The sequence below is a fragment of the Corythoichthys intestinalis genome, chromosome 8, assembly GCF_030265065.1.
Source record: "Corythoichthys intestinalis isolate RoL2023-P3 chromosome 8, ASM3026506v1, whole genome shotgun sequence".
Classification (NCBI taxonomy): domain Eukaryota; kingdom Metazoa; phylum Chordata; class Actinopteri; order Syngnathiformes; family Syngnathidae; genus Corythoichthys; species Corythoichthys intestinalis.
Window position 1 is genome coordinate 31923206 of NC_080402.1, and position 17761 is coordinate 31940966.

The window sequence follows — 17761 nt, forward strand, 5'->3', positions numbered from 1 at the left end:
TGTCCTAACACCTTTCAAATCAAAGAGTCGAATGGTTTTAGTAGCCAGTCAAACACTAAACCAACTTCCCAAAACGAACGTAAAAATACAAACACGGATCAGCTGGGACAAACTGTTTTTGAGAGAACCAAAGATGACGACAAACCGGCACTCTCAATAGAAGACAAATATTTTCTTGACATTATGGAAAAAGAAGTATATCAAAATGAAGATAACAGCTGGGTGGCGCCATTGCCATTCCAATCTCCAAGACCAAAGCTTCCAAGTAACAAGGAGCAAGCACTCAAACGTCTCCAGTCACTCAGAAAAACACTGGACCGAAATCCTGAAATGAAAAAACAATACATGGAGTTTATTCAAAACATGCTGGACAACGACCATGCGGAGATCGCTCCAATTTTGGACTCAAACAAAGAACATTGGTACTTACCATCATTTGGTGTGTATCATCCTCAAAAACCTAACCAATTAAGGGTAGTTTTTGATTCAAGTGCAGAGTTCGAAGGTCAGTCACTTAACAAAGTGTTACTAAGTGGACCGGACTTGAACAACACGCTACTAGGCGTTCTTATGCGTTTTAGAAAAGAGTCTGTAGCATTTTCTGCTGATGTGCAACAAATGTTTTATTGCTTTCAAGTCAGAGAAGATCATAGGGATTATTTAAGATTCCTTTGGTATGAGAATAATGACATGAGTAAAAGTGTTTGTGATTATAGAATGAAGGTCCATGTTTTTGGAAATAGTCCGTCTCCAGCTGTGGCTATTTATTGCATGAGGCGCGCTGCAGTCGAGGGAGAGGAGGAGCATGGACTGGATGCAAAACAGTTTGTAATGAGACATTTTTATGTTGATGATGGCCTTGCGTCCACAGCAAGTTCAGAAGAAGCTGTTGAAATACTGACAAATGCACAAAACATGTTGGCCCAGTCAAATTTAAAGCTGCACAAAATAGCCTCCAACGACAGCAAAGTAGTTGAAGCATTTCCTGTCGCCGAGAGAGCGAAGGATCTAAAAGACTTGGATTTAGAATTTGACAACATACCTTTACAAAGAAGTTTAGGGGTGTTGTGGGATCTTGAAAATGACTGTTTTACTTTTCATGTCAACACTGATCAAAAGCCATATACTAGAAGAGGTGTTCTGGCTACAATTAACAGTTTGTATGATCCGCTAGGATTCGTGTCTCCCATAACAATGCAGGGAAAAGCTCTTCTACGTGAACTGTCAGCAGAGCAAAAGGACTGGGATGAACCACTTCCCATTGAAAGAGAAGAGGAGTGGAACAAATGGAGAACCTCGTTGAAGCACCTCGAGCAGCTACGGATACCAAGGTGCTACCTACCTTTTTCTCAGACCACTGCTGTGAGAAAAGAACTGTGCATATTCTCAGATGCCTCCACCATGGCCATAGGAGCAGTAGCGTATCTGAGAGCGCTCAACACTGAAGGTCAGTGGCACACAGGTTTCATCATGGGAAAGTCCAAAGTGGCCCCCCGACCTGCTCACACTATCCCTAGGTTGGAACTGTGCGCAGCAGTATTGGCTGTAGAAATGTATGAACTCATTAGAGATGAGATTGACATTGAAGTGGACATTGTCAGATTTTTTACAGACAGCAAAATCGTCCTAGGTTACATACATAACAACACAAAGAGATTTTACACGTACGTAGCAAACAGAGTGAACAGGATTAGAAAAACCACACATCCTGCACAATGGTTTTACATTAACACAGATGACAATCCAGCAGACAAGGCCACAAGATCAATTGCAGCTCCTGCATTGACTTATACAAACTGGTTTAGTGGTCCTTCTTTTTTGACACAGCCGAGCACAGACACGTCATACTGTGACACATTTGCTCTCATCGAACCTGACGCAGATGCAGAGATTAAACCTGAAATCAAGACATTTGTTACTCAAGCTTCAGTAACACAGTTCGAGTCACGTCGTTTTGAAAGATTTTCTCATTGGATGAGATTATGCCACACTGTTGCATCATTAAAACGTGTAACAGCATCTTTCAAGAAAACAAACTCAGAAAGTAAAGGATGGAAGTGTTTCAGTGTAACTAACACCCCAAATGAGCTCGAGAAAGCAGCGAAATTCATAATTCACACAGTTCAGACTGAAACATTCAAAGAAGAGTACAGGTGCATAAAAGCAAACAAGCCACTTCCAAACCTAAGCTGTCTCAAAAAGTTAAATCCAATCATCGATGAAGATGGGCTCCTCAGAATAGGAGGACGCTTGGCACCTGCAAATTTGACAAAAGAGGAAAAACATCCACTCATCATCCCAAATGCTCACCATGTAGCCGTCCTTCTTATCAGATACTATCATGAGAAGGTAGCACATCAGGGACGCCACCTATCAGAGGGTGCGCTCAGAGCAGCTGGATTTTGGATCAAAGGCAGTAAAAGACTCGTCTCTTCTGTAATTCACAAGTGTGTTCTCTGTCGAAAGCTTAGAGGACAACTACAGACACAAAAGATGGCGGATTTACCCATTGACAGACTTACACCTATACCCCCATTCACCAGCGTAGGACTGGACGTTTTTGGCCCCTGGTCAGTCATCACACGTCGCACCAGAGGAGGAAGTGCAGACAGTAAACACTGGGCTGTACTTTTCACCTGTATGTCCACAAGAGCTGTGCACATTGAACTCATAGAATCAATGTCAACATCCAGCTTCATTAACGCATTAAGAAGATTTTTCAGCATCCGTGGACCAGCTCAAATACTTCGTTCGGACAGAGGTACCAACTTTGTTGGCGCATGCAACGTACTCAAAATTGATCACAAAGACACAGAACTGACCTCCTACCTACAGGAGAAAGGATGTACATGGCTTTTCAACTCCCCACACTCCTCACATATGGGAGGGGCATGGGAAAGACTCATCGGAGTCGCACGACGAATCCTGGATGGAATTCTTTTAAAAGCCACAAATGTCCAACTCACTCATGAAGTGCTGAGTACTTTCATGGCGGAAGTAATGGCAATAATGAATGCGAGACCACTCGTACCAGTATCAACAGATCCAGACAAACCAAACCTTCTCACACCAGCAACTCTTCTAACCCAAAAGACCAACACGTTAACTGCCCCAACAGGAAACTTTGCACCTCCCGACCTCTACGCAAAGCAATGGAAGCAAGTGCAGTGCATGGCGGACACTTTTTGGAAACAGTGGAGAAGTGAATACCTTTCCTCTCTGCAACAAAGGAGAAAATGGACAGACGATAAACCAAACATAAAAACTGGTGACATTGTGCTATTGAAGGATGTTCTTGCACATAGAAATGACTGGTGTATGGGAAGAGTTGTGAAAACATTTGAGAGTAAAGACAATAAGGTTCGAAAAGCAGAAGTTAAAACTGTGAAAGATGGAAATGTGAAATTGTTTATGAGACCAATTTCAGATTTGGTTTTGCTACTACCAGTTGAGAAGTAATCTCGTATGTTGTTGTAATTGTTCAAAACAAAAAAAAAACAAAAAAAGTGTTTTGTAGTGGCACAATTGTATTGTACCAGGCGAGGAGTGTTCTGCCTTTTGGTGAGTTTTGTAGAAGGCTTTTTTGTGCTGTCCAGCAGCGAACTCTAGTGGTCGCCTCGCGACATGGTTTTTTGTTTTTCTAGCCAATTCAATATGGCTGCACGACGTCTCTGGCTGAAGCCTAAGTTGCAACGTTGTGCTCACATGATCCTTGGACAAGATTTGTCCGTAAGTATGGATGTTGTGGATAATGTACATATTATGTTGGTAAGAGAAATGTTATGTTTTTTGTATGGAACACTTTTTGTTTATGTTTAGTGAACTAGTCTGGCGTGCTAAGCTAACGTTGTAGCTAATGCTATGCTTGTATACTTTTTTTGTAGTTTTACGACGGTCCGGAGAGGACAGTGGTTTAAGGCCATTCCATTAATAAATCAGATAAAACCAAAGGAAGAAGTCTGTTTATTAAAGCGTCGTTCACTAGCCGTCTAGCTTGGAAAAAAGTAGACGCTTCCGAGTGAGGACAGCATAATTACCGTCGTGTAAACATCTTCAACTTTCCCCAGTTGGTACAAAATGTTGTTGCTCACACCTTAACTGGAACACATGAGAGTTGACATACTGTAGCTCCTGTTCTGGACTCCCCCCACTAGCTGACACTTCACTTCAGGGTTCGTTTTAGAATTCTGTTGTATGGCGTCAGGTGGATGTTTAGAGGAGATTAAGCTTTTCTGTCACTGATTTCAACTATGAACTGACTTTTCTGTGTAAATCAAAATTTTCCCCCATAGATCATCCTTGCTATAGTCGCGAATAAACAGAACGTTATCTCTTCTGTTTTTCGACAGAAATGGGCTCAACCCTAAGCGTTTGCCAAATTATCGTTGGGAACTCACAGTATAGACAAACAGCCATTCGTATCCACAACAGTGGACTCAGTCTTCAATATACTGTACATTGGGGCAAATAAGTATTTAGTCAACCTCCAATTGTGCAAGTTCTCTTACTTGAAAAGATTAGAGAGGCCCGTAATTGTCAACATGGGTAAACCTCAACCATGAGAGACGGAATGTGGGGGGAAAAACAGAGAGTCACATTGTAAATTAGAGTGGAAAATAAGTATTTGGTCACCTACAAACAAGCAAGATTTCTGGCTGTCAAAGAGGTCTAACTTCTTCTAACGAGGTCTAACGAGGCCCCACTCGTTACCTGTATTAATGGCACCTGTTTTAACTCATTATCGGTATAAAAGACACCTGTCCACAACCTCAGTCAGTCACACTCCAAACTCCACTATGGCCAAGACCAAAGAGCTGTCGAAGGACACCAGAGACAAAATTGTAGACCTGCACCAGGCTGGGAAGACTGAATCTGCAATAGGTAAAACGCTTGGCGTAAAGAAATCAACTGTGGGAGCAATTATTAGAAAATGGAAGACATACAAGACCACTGATAATCTCCCTCGATCTGGGGCTCCATGCAAGATCTCACCCCGTGGCGTCAAAATGATAACAAGAACGGTGAGCAAAAATCCCAGAACCTCACAGGGGGACCTAGTGAATGACCTACAGAGAGCTGGGACCACAGTAACAAAGGCTACTATCAGTAACACAATGTGCCGCCAGGGACTCAAATCCTGCACTGCCAGACCTGTCCCCCTGCTGAAGCCAGTACACGTCCAGGCCCGTCTGTGGTTCGCTAGAGAGCATTTGGACGATCCAAATGCTAGCCAGTCTCCAGATCTCAACCCCATAGAAAATCTATGGAGGGAGTTGAAAGTCCGTGTTGCCCAACGACAACCTCAAAACATCACTGCTCTAGAGGAGATCTGCATGGAGGAATTGGCCAAAATACCAGCAACAGTGTGTGAAAAGCTTGTGAAGAGAAACAGAAAACGTTTGGCCTCCGTTATTGCCAACAAAGTGTACATAACAAAGTATTGAAATGAACTTTTGGTATTAACCAAATACTTTTTTTCCCACCATGATTTGCAAATAAATTCTTTAAAAATCAAACAATGTGATTTTCTGTTTTTTTTTTCCCACATTCTGTCTCTCATGGTTGAGGTTTACCCATGTTGACAATTACAGGCCTCTCTAATATTTTCAAGTGGGAGAATGTGCACAATTAGTGGTTGACTAAATACTTATTTGCCCCACTGTACATTTGTAATGGGTTAGAAAGCTGGAATATCTGCAGAAAACAGGCACAACCAAGTGTAGAACATGCAAACGCCGCACAGCTAGGGTGGGTCCAAGCCTCTGTGAGGCGGATGTGCCGCCCTTAAAATGTAACCTTCCTGGATTACATACAACACTATTGTAATGCTAACAAGTGCCAAGCATCATGGTCTGTTTGCCACCATGACATGCCACCTTGTAAATCTTCATTCCAATTAGACTGGAATGTTGACACTGCAGTGTTTGTATTGTTTTTTTGCATGTGAGCTGCACAAGTCCAAGTATTAGATCAACCGACTTTACATGCTTTTGTTTAGTTCAGCAGTCGTTGTCCAGCTATATATTTAATATTTATTCTTTATGGCGTTAATTTATATGGAAAAACATAAAAAAAGATTCTTGACTCATAGAGAATCACTCTCCCAATTATTTCACTGGCAAAGAAAACTTTTAGAAAAATGTTGCCGCTCGCTTTGAATAGCAAAATATAGCATTATCTGGGTAACGTAAAAATTCAAAGCAAGCAGTCCAAATTGATGTTAACCCTTAAAGTGCGTATGACACCAAAAGCATGTTTATTTCATATTTCATGTGGTGTTTTATGCTCCTGAATGAAATGGACGTGTGTGGAAGCGATCGTTTTGTATTTTCAATTTGTTAATCCCGCGCCTTGAAAATGAGTGACTTCCGGCTTCAGTCTCGGGTTTAGGACGAATGCAAATGTGACCACCCTGGTCAGTATCTCACAATACAGCATTGCTTTATAGCACGCCAGCCAAACGTCTGCAGAAAACTTTTGCTGCACCAGGGAGAGGCGTGTGAGCCAGACACTACAGGTCACACTGGTGTTCTCCAGGGGTGAAAAGTGGCTAGAATTTTTTGCCGGAACTCCCTAACATAAAGTTTGGCACAGAGTCCTTTTTTTTTTCCCCTCCCAAAACCACCAAAATGCAAGAACTTTTGGCACAGTTATAAATATAACACACAATAAAACACAACAGGTTTCACAGTGGTTAGCATGTTCCCCTCACAGTTCTGATATCAAGGGTTCAATCCCGGGCTCTGGTCTTCCAGTGTGGAGTTTGCATGTTCTCACCATGCCTGCGTTGGTTTTCTCCTGGTTTGTGTGAAAGCAGGGCTATAAACAGGGCAAGCTGGAAATGGCTAAATTAAACTGAAAACATAACGAAATTAAAATGTCAATCATTACGTTCGGGTTGGGCTGGGGTTCTCGCTAAATTTTTAAAATAAATATATATTTATATACGTATACCAAAACGATGTATGGATGTATGATGTATGATGTCTTTCTCCTCTGCGATGCAAAACCGCATCTGTTTATTTACATTTAACAAACTTTTCTAGCGTTATTTCGTTGTGGAAATGCATTTAAAATGATCATAAAAATATGGAGACTGTTTAAACATTAAAAAAACTTGCGTTTTTTTCTGCCAACTGAGAATTCATTACAAAATATGGGCTTTAATGCACAGGCATTGTCACCAAATGTGATCAGGCAAAACGAAACCAGTCCGTTTTTCCAAGCAGCAAGCAGTGATCTGTCCAGGTCTGACTGGAGCATCCCTTCCCTCTCCTCCTCACAAATAATACATAGAATTTTGAGGGGTTTTTTCTCGGGCTTGGCCCTACAAATAAAATATAAATTTTCGTTTTTTTTTCCCGGGCTCAGGCCTACAAATAAAACATAACATTTTGGGTTTTTTTCGAGCCTGCAAATCAAGTTAATTGATATGGCTCGGGCGGGTCGGGCTTTAATACCAGCGGACCCGGGTCGGGTCGGGCTGGATTTTTTTAGGCCCGATCTTACCTCTTGATGACCTTAAATTGGTTGCAGTTACACGTAGGGGAACGCTCCCTCCGGAACAAAACACGACAGGATTTGACCAACATTGTGACACTGCTGACCAAAAATGACATAATGTCCAGGTTATAAAATCACCCAGCAGCCTTCCACACACAGAGAACGCCAGTGGGCAACACAGGACAAGTCTGTGAAAGCGTCCAACCGGCTTCATTCTCGGAATCTTTTCATGCATGAAAGCAATGACGAGAGTAAATCCTGTGTCACCTTATACGGGAAATTCCCTGGTAATATGTGTGAAAAGGCTACAGGCAATGTGACTTGTCAGATAGAGACGCTGGGGAGAACTACGTAGAATAAATCAATAATAAAAATCAGTGGAAACGGATGACGCCAAGCAAGCTCTTTATTAGGCTTGTATTGTTAACACTTCCATCCATCCATCCATTATCTTCCGCTTAGTCCGGGGTCTGGTCGCGGGGGCAGCAGCTTTAGCAGGGAAGCCCAGACTTCCCTCTCCCCAGCCACTTCAGCCAGCTCCTCCGGCGGGATTCCAAGGCGTTCCCAGGCCAGCCGAGTGACATAATGTCTCCAGCGTGTCCTGGGTCGACCCCGGGGCCTCCTGCCGGTGGGACATGCCCAGAACACCTCTCCTGGGAGGCGTCCAGGAGGCATCCGAACCAGATGCCCGAGCCACCTCAACTGGCTCCTCTCAACGCGGAGGAGTAGCGGCTCGACACCAAGCCCCTCCCGGATGACCGAGCTTCTCACCCTATCTCTAAGGGAGAGCCCGGACACCCTGCGGAGGAAACTCATTTCGGCCGCTTGTATCCGGGATCTTGTTCTTTCGGTCACGACCCACAGCTCGTGACCATAGGTGAGGGTAGGAACGTAGATCGACCGGTAAATCGAGAGCTTCGCCTTTTGGCTCAGCTCCTTCTTCACCACAACGGACTCGGATTTGGAGGTGCTGATCTTCATCCCAACCGCTTCACACTCGGCTGCGAACCTTCCCAGTGAGAGTTGGAGGTCGTGGCTTGATGAAGCCAACAGCACCACATCATCTGCAAGAAGCAGAGATGCAATGCTGAGGTCACCAAACCGGAAACCCTCAACGCTTCGGCTGCGCCTAGAAATTCTGTCCATAAAAATTATGAACAGAATCGGTGACAAAGGGCAGCCTTGGCGGAGTCCAATCCTCACTGGGAACGAATTCGACTTACTGCCGGCAATGCGGACCAGACTCTAACACCGGTCGTACAGGGACCGAACAGCCCTTACCAAGGGGCTCGGTACCCCTTACTCCCAGAGCACCCTTCACAGGATTCCCCTAGGCACACGGTCGAACGCCTTCTCCAAATCCACAAAACACATGTAGACTGGTTGGGCGAACTCCCATGCACCCTCGAGGACCCTGCTGAGGGTGTAGAGCTGGTCCACTGTTCCACGGCCGGGACGAAAACCACGCTGCTCCTCCTGAATCCGAGATTCGACTTCCCGACGGACCCTCCTCTCCAGCACCCCTGAATAGACTTTACCGGGGAGGCTGAGGAGTGTGATTCCTCTATAATTGGAACACACCCTCCGGCCCCCTCCACCACGATAAGGTGATGACTCACGGAGGAGACTTGTGTATGTAAATCTGACATTAGTAGATGGTTCTTATTGGAGATGCGTGTGTGGCAGCGTGGCAGTTTTTTTTTTTTTTTTTTTTTTAAACATTGGGTTTGACAGTTGCCGTCATATTGTCGGGATCGAAGCACCATATGCCGGAATGGCGTTCCGTCATCGTATTTCATGGCGGAACGCCGATCCGGTGCGTTCCAGCCCACTTTCACCCCTGGTGTTCTCTGAAACGCAAACAAAAAAATTGAGGAAAAAGTCACTTAATTCTCGAAGAAGACAAAATATACTTTACCTTGCAGTCTAAGCTTGAAGTGGACAAAGTCGTCTTTTAATTCCCTGCCGTAGCATCTGATATACACTGTACTCAGGCCCAGGACTAACGGCCTGCGCTAGATAAGGTCGATAAACATCTCCCTGTTTTTGGTACTTTGGATGTCTACTTAAAAGTGTAATCAGTTGTTTGCAATCAGGTGCTTCTTGTTTCCGCAGAAACCTGATTGGTTTAACTGTCTGTGCTGGATTGCTTGGAACAAAGACCAGGACCCTCTGTGCCCTCGGGGACTGGTTTGCCCAACTCTGCCCGAGTGGTTAGAGCAGAGGTGAGCAAACTATTGTTACTAACTAGTAGTTTGAACACCCTAAGTGGCAAAGTCATCATGATGTAACGGGCTACGGAGCGAAATGAAATGAAAATGTCTTCATTTTTTATTTCTTTTTTTTAACTGGTCATGCAACGAAAGTATTGTAGTAAACCAAAACAAATGCACATTTATAGATTTAAACAATGCTTCAATTTACATAGTGTATCCTAAATGCGGAATATTTTAGAACCAGGAAGTTGCAAACTTCCGCTTTTGTCAGTGCTCAGCGCTCCCAATATTCGTGGGTATGAAGGATGAATGAAGAGGGCAGGCGCTTGCATAAGGCACGTGTGATGTCACGAAGTGGCAATTTAAAAAATTTACTGTCTGCAGAACAATGTAACTTGAAAAGTTAAAAACCAAAAAAAAACAAACAATGCAAAATATTGAAAAATGACTTCAGTTCCCCTTGTTCCATGACTGACAGAGATCTTTTTCATGTTAGATGTTTGTAATAACAATTGTGATGATTTAACATTGTAGAAATTGAACCAAAAAACCTTTCATATCTTACCATGTTTTTTAACAGAACTTTTCTACATTTCATACAGAAACATAATATAAATTCTTTGACTCGACTAAAACTGTAAATTGAAGTGGACACAAAAATGAGCATGTTTATTTCACATTACATGCGGTATTTTATGCTCCTGAATAAAATGGACCGCTTGGATGTGTGTGGAAGCGATCGGTATATTTATTCGATTTTTTTTAATCCCACGCCATGAAAATGAGTGACTTGAGGAAGAAGGCGAATGCGACATCAGCAGACTAATCATCTTTACAAGACAGCCATTACTATCATATGAAGAAGGACTACGGATTCAGCTAATTTTGCGGATTAATTTGTTTGTTTTTTGCGTCATGCCAGCCCAATGTGCTGCAGGCTTTTGTTGCTACGCCAGGGAGAGTGGCGTGAGGCTTTTTGGATTACCCCCCCCCCAAAATGTTCTTCGCGTAGAATGGGAAAGCAAGTCTGAGGCTCAAGAGACCATTGGACGGATGACTAAGTAAGTAAGCTACATGTTTTTATGTTATGTCAAATAGTGGGATCATGGCAAACGTTTTAATAAGGAGGTGGCTTGCATTTTGTGGGTGACAATGCTCCCTGTCCCCCGAGAAGGCCACTCGGCAGACGACCGCCGACTTGTCACACACCATGGTCGCCGGCCAATAAAGGGGTGCCCACCGAGAGAGCACTATCTTCGGCTTGGGCCCGGGAAGCCCCCCGCTCTCGTCTCCGGTTCTTGATTGGGTCGAGACTTCAACCCCCCTCAGCCCTCTTGATGTGCTCGCTTAGAGAGCGCTATACTCGGCTTGGGCTCAGGCAGCCACACGCGCCGATATCACCCGGTTTGTCCACCTAGAATGCGCCATTTTCGGCGTTCATTCTCCTTTGCGTCCAATGACTGCCTGACTTGGCCACAGCAGAACGACGAGCCGAAACTTGTTCACCGCTGGGCGATTGATGAAGACAATCAACCCCGCCGCCGTGTGTTACATGAATCAGGGTAGTTTTGTGTGATTTTTTGTTTTCGAAAGGCGAGAAAAAGACTTGGAAGAGTCGCTCGGTTCAGGTTAGCATGTCGCCTAGCTCTCACGCCTCCTGTTTTGTTAACACTCTTTCCTACGCCTCCAAAGCCTGGGCAGGGAAATGACAAAAGCCGGACTAACTCCGGTGGCATAAATTACCATTCGGGAGGTTTAAGAAGTCAGCAATTTTGACCATTATGCAGTAATTTAGCACTTTCGTACTGAATAAATGCATTTTAAATATTTCATATTCCATTTAGCACAAGACTGTTATTTTTAATGACCATACAATTTATTTAGCAATTGGGGAAAATACTTAGATTAAGGAATACCCTGTAAAAATATTGATGTAGAGAGATAATAACAATGATGACATTTTGCTGCTCTCTGTCCCATTTTCCTCGTTCTAAATCTTCCCCATTGGGGTGAATTCAAAATAAGCGGGAATCGTTACTCTGCCGACGTCATCACCCAGATGGAGGCGCTAGAGTGCGATAATGACAGGCGGGGTTAAACGGCAGATTAAAAAGACTCATTTCTCGTCATCTGCGCTTTGCCAAATTGCTGTATATAGCCGAATCATCTCAAAATATGATTTTAATTCACATAATAATGCTATTTAAGTTTTTTTTTTAATCATGTCCAGGCACTTTATTAAAATGTGCTTGCATATGGCTGCTGTCTAGACAAGTAAGTCTTAATAACAATTATCAACAAACTAGCCTAATTTATTTCTTTAGCTAAAAATAGCTTGCTCGTGAACATAATATATGTGTGCAAGTGTATCACTTATGACTTGTGTAAGGTTTCACAGTCTGTCATTATCAAACAAGCGACATTACTGTGTGTGGGTGTGTTATTTAAAACTATTGCATGTAAGAATATGTACATGGCACAGCAAATAAATAACCATTTAACAGTTTGTTGCCAGAAGCACTCTAACAGCACTGCATGTATTAGCCTGTGTTTATGCTTCTCTGTGTGTATGTGCCTGCATTTACTGTCATCATAAATTGTCTTTCCCAATCGAAATGAAGGGAAGTGAATGCACATCAGTAGATAACAGTTCAGCTTGAACACTTGAGTGTTTTGGCTTCAGCTGGTTGTGGCCATGGTGCCGACCCCGTGCCTCCCATAAGGCGAGGTAGGCAAATGCCTAAGGGCGCAGCAGCATCCAAAAGGGCGTAAAGAAAAATATTCAAATAATATTTGATGATAGCAATATTAAAAAAAATATACAAAACAAAAGAACAACAAAACCGTTCGTAATAAGTCTTTAAATAATAATGAAATCATTTTTCTAGTGTGCCTTCTACCGGTTTCACTTTTTCCTGCGATGCGATAATTTCACCACAGACCCTAGTCTCACCACCCAACAGACCAGCGAGCTGCCTGAAGGTGCTATTTTTAGCCTCTGCAATTGAGCGACCTTATGGTGACAAGTCAACTTCATGAAAAGACAAAAAGCCCTTCGGGTCAGAAGAAAAAGAAGAGAGCATAAACGTGAAGAAAAACAGGTTTGTTGTGATGATTTTTTTCAACAGTATAAGCACGTATACTTAGCAACTGCAAGCTAGCGGTTATTTACGTAGAGTTTATATGCCTTCTGCTAAAGCAAAATTATAATGTATCATTAGCCAGGCTGTCGTTTTAGAAATATTTTCGGTATTCAGCCAGCTGTGGATTAGTTTCAGTTAAATTTACTGCCCCTGTCATTTTACAAAAATTTGGATAAGGTGTATGGGGGACTAAAATTGTCCTGCTTATTTTCATGAGACGTGAACCACTTTTACCTTGTGTTAAATTGTGCTTTTCAAATAAATTGGCCTTGCCTAAAAGTGCCAAGCTTAATTAGATAAATACACCATTAAATATGCAATAAACAATTTCAAAGTTCTGTGGTATGGGGGACTAAAAGTGCTACGGATTTAAATGCAAACATTTGTTATTAAATGTGTCATTCATTAAAATGGCGATCATGTTCATGTAAAAAAAAAAACATTCAGTTTATTTATTTATTTTTGGTATCATATATTATTTAATTCATTATTATTGGATAGTCCTGTGTAGTTGCAGTGCTTCAGGAATTTGTTTTCTTTTAACTACGCCCATCAAAGATAGTGGCCGGATCAAATAGACAGGTAGAATAGGCTGCAAGAATTTAGGCGCTATTATGGTTATGTCATGCTGGTTTCACGATCAACAGCAATTTGACTAATATAATGTAACATTCCACTTTCTTCTCTTTGTAGATGCTCTTCTGAAATATTTTCCTTCTACCTCTGTACATCTTGGGCCATCTTTTACAGCGAACTTATCCACATCAGCACCAAGTCCAAGCCCACCAAGTCCAGGAAAGAAGTGCACCTTCCAAAACAACTGTGATATGAAAGTGCAACAGATGCTTTTGCATCACTGAAGACAATGTGAGTAAGGCTATAGGCCAAGGTGAAAAAAAAGTTGCATTTCAAAGTTCTGTGGTATGGGGGAACTAAAAGTGCCACGGATGTAAATGCAAACAATTGTTATTGTGTCATTAATTCATTAAAATGGCGATCACGTTCATGTAAAAAGATATTCAATGTATTTATTAATTTTTTTGGTATCATATATTATTTAATTCATTATTATTGGATAGTCCTGTGTAGTTGCAGTGCTTCAAGAATTTATTTTCTATTAACTACGCCCATCAAAGATAGTGGCTGGATCCAATAGACAGGTACAGTAGGCTGCAAGAATTGAGGCGCTATTATGGTTATGTCATGCTGGTTTCACAATCAACAGCTATTAGACTAATAAAATGTAACATTCCTCTTTCTTCTCTTTGCAGATATATTTTCCTTCTACCTCTGTACATCCTGAGCCATCTTTTACAGTGAACTTATAAACATCAGCACCAAGTCCAAGCCCACCAAGTCCAGGAAAGAAGTGGACCTTCCAAAACAACTGTCATATGAACGTGCAATAGATGCTTTTGCATCAGTGAAGACAAGGTGAGTAAGGTTATATGTCAAGGTGAAAAAAAAGTTGCATTCTAAAGTGGTGTGTGTGTCTTTGTATAGATTTGTTTGTGTGGGTGGGTGTTAATCATATTGTAATAACAATTGTAATGTATTCATTTGTTTTTTTTAAAATGTTTTTTTATTGGTGCTTTGGAATAGTTATTGGAGTATTTTTCTTTTAATGTCTGCCCTTGTTTGTATGTTGTTGTTTTTTTATATAATAAATTACAAAGAGATAATGTGCTTTTTCAGTTTGAGTGTTTAAATACAGTGGGGAGAACATGTATTTGATACACTGCCAATCAAATACATGTTCTCCCCACTGTATGTGTGGTGAAAATAGGGGGGCGCCAACAAATATGTTGCCTAGGGTCAAGGGTGAAAGTGAGCCAGAACGGTCAGGAACGCAGTTCCGATATAAGATTCAGGGCCAGAACGCAGTTCCGGTATAAAATTCAGGGCCAGAATGCTGTTCTGGTACACAGTGCTTTGATTCCGAAAATATGACGGCAACTGTCAAAAACGCTATGTAAAAAAAAAAAATGCTTAGCTGCCACACATGCATTTCATCTCCATGAAGAAAACAATCTACCAACATCAGATTTACATACACAAGTGTTAACAACAAGCATAATAAATTGCTTGTGTAGCGTAATTTGTTTCCACCAATATTTATTATATGTTTTATTCCACGGACGGCATGGAGGTCCTATGTTCTTAAATAGTTGAAATTGAGATTTGGCATTTATTATGTCAGGAAATGAGGGAAAATAAAAATTAAGAGATGGAATGGAGGTTGGGGTTATTACTGCTTTTGTTAACTTTTATTTTGCAAATCATTAAAAAAATACAATTTTGAATCATAATCGGTTTTTGTATGTGTTATAGAAATAACTGTGCTAAGACAGTTTTCATTGCATTTCAGTAGTTGAAGAGGTTTGACCCCCCCCAAAAAAAGAAAAAAAAAAAAAAAACTGAAAGAAAAAAATAAATAAATTAGGGCTGTCAAACGATTAAAAATTTTAATCGAGTTAATTACAGCTTAAAAATTAATTAATCGTAATTAATCGCAATTAATCGCAATTCAAACCATCTATAAAATATGCCATATTTTTCTGTAAATTATATATATATATTCTGTAAAATAAATTGTTGGAATGGAAAGATAAGACACAAGATGGATATATACAGTGGGGAGAACAAGTATTTGATACACTGCCAATGGGAAAATCCATTGATACACTGTCAATGGGAAAATCCATTGGCAGTGTATCAAATACTTGTTCTCCCCACTGTACATTCAACATACGGTACATAAGGACTGTAGTGGGCATTTCACTCTACTGTCATTTAAATCTGTCTATGCTGTCCTCACTCCGAAGCGTCTACTTTTTCCAAAGCTAGACAGCTAGTGAACGACGCCTTAATAATCAGACTTCTTCCTTTTTCATCTGATTTATTAATAAAATAGCCTCAAACCATTGTCCTCTTTAGACCGTCATAAAGCTACAAAAAAAAAGTACACAAGCATTGCATTAGCAACAACGTTAGCTTAGCACGCTATACAGGTTCACTAAACATAAACAAAAAGCGTCTCATACAAAAAATAGAACATTTCACTTACTAACATAATATGTACATTCTTTACAACAACCATACTCACGGACAAAACTTGTCCAAGGATCATATAAGCACAACATTATCAGCCCAAGACGTCGTGCAGCCATATTGAACTGGCAAGAAAAAAATAAATCATGTCTCAAAGCGACCACAAGAGTTCGCTGTTAGACAGCACAAAAAGCCTTGCTGTAAAACTTACCAAAAGGCAGAATACTGTCTGAGCGGGACATGTGCGTTAATTGCGTCAAATATTTTAACGTGATTAATTTAAAAAATTAATTACCGCGCGTTAACGCGATAATTTTGACAGCCCTAAAATAAATACAATTTCTGGCTCCGGGGCGACTGTCACGTCGGGGAGTTCCGGCAAGAAATTCTAGCCACTTTCACCCCTGCCTAGGGTACCAAATTGGTCAGGAATGGCCCTGCCCTGATGCATGAGTTTTTGATTTTTTGCACCGCCTGTAGGATTCAAATCAGTGACAATCTTACATAAACTGCAGTATAAATTTCACACTCCTCCGAAATGTTTAATCCAAATTGGGGTGCTTGAAAACAGGCAATCAGTGTCAAACATCAATCCCATGGCTGGTGACAGAAAGTGTCTATTATCTCCACCGCTGGGCCCTCTCTTCATGCCTTACCTGGTTTCCTCTCTACTCTCATGTGTGTGCGTGTGATGTAACCAGCTGAGAGGGCTCTCACCCGACCACCGACCACCGGGCTGCTTGAGTGATAATGTAACCCTCTCGGAGAGAAGATAACTGACAGCCCCCACCCCTCCACCGATAATTGTCCAGACACACACACACACGCACACCCACACACCAGGCAGGTTGTGTTGCCATGAGAACCGAAGCACACACACTTGCACGAAGCGAAATGAATGATCAACCCCCACTGTTTACATTGACCATATGAGAAGAAGTTTAAACATGGAGAGATGATGTAACACAAAAAAACAAAAATATGTATTCAATTTTTTGGCAAAGATTTTCATCACAGGCCTGTTTTGCAAGTCTCACTGGGAGATGAACATGCTTTTATTGAAGGGATGGAATAATTTACTGCTCATTAACTCAGTTAAGTCACCTGCAAACTGCTGGTAAATTGCAGACTGCAACCAAACAATAAAATAATTTAAGGTCCAACAGTTCCGACCATTAGTTTGCAGATTGCGCCCCCGTCTGGTGAGTCATACTTAGGTGCGCTTCAAAATGTCACGTGTTGAAATTCATGAAGTGAAACTAGTTTATTCGATTACTTTGTCAAAAGAATTATTCTGTAGGTTGGCTTTAGAAAGATTTGAATATTTCTTCATTTTATTTTATCAAATGTTGATAGTTGTAGCATCGATGAAAAACCCAAATTCACAATTTCAAGGAAATGATATTACAAAACAATAATAAAAAAATATTTTTTAATTATTTTAATTTTTATAAGTAAATTAGGTAGCTCCTAACTCATTTGCTGTTATTGACAAAGATATTTTGCAGTATTTCTTCCAGGTTTGTGCTATTTACTCTGCAGAGACGACTCGTGTGGGCAAAAAAAAAAAAAAAAAAAAAAAAATTGTGGATGACAGTAATATGATTTTAAAGAAATGTTTCTGCACTTACACGACAATTGACTTTAGCGATTCCTCTTAATTGGCAGTTATGATAGAATTTTGTTTTGGTTTTTAATAGGGCTGTCAAACGATTAAAATTTTTAATCGAGTTAATTACAGCTTAAAAATTAATTAATCATAATTAATCGCAATTAATCGCAATTCAAACCATCTATAAAATATGCCATATTTTTCAGTAAATTATTGTTGGAATGGAAAGATAAGAC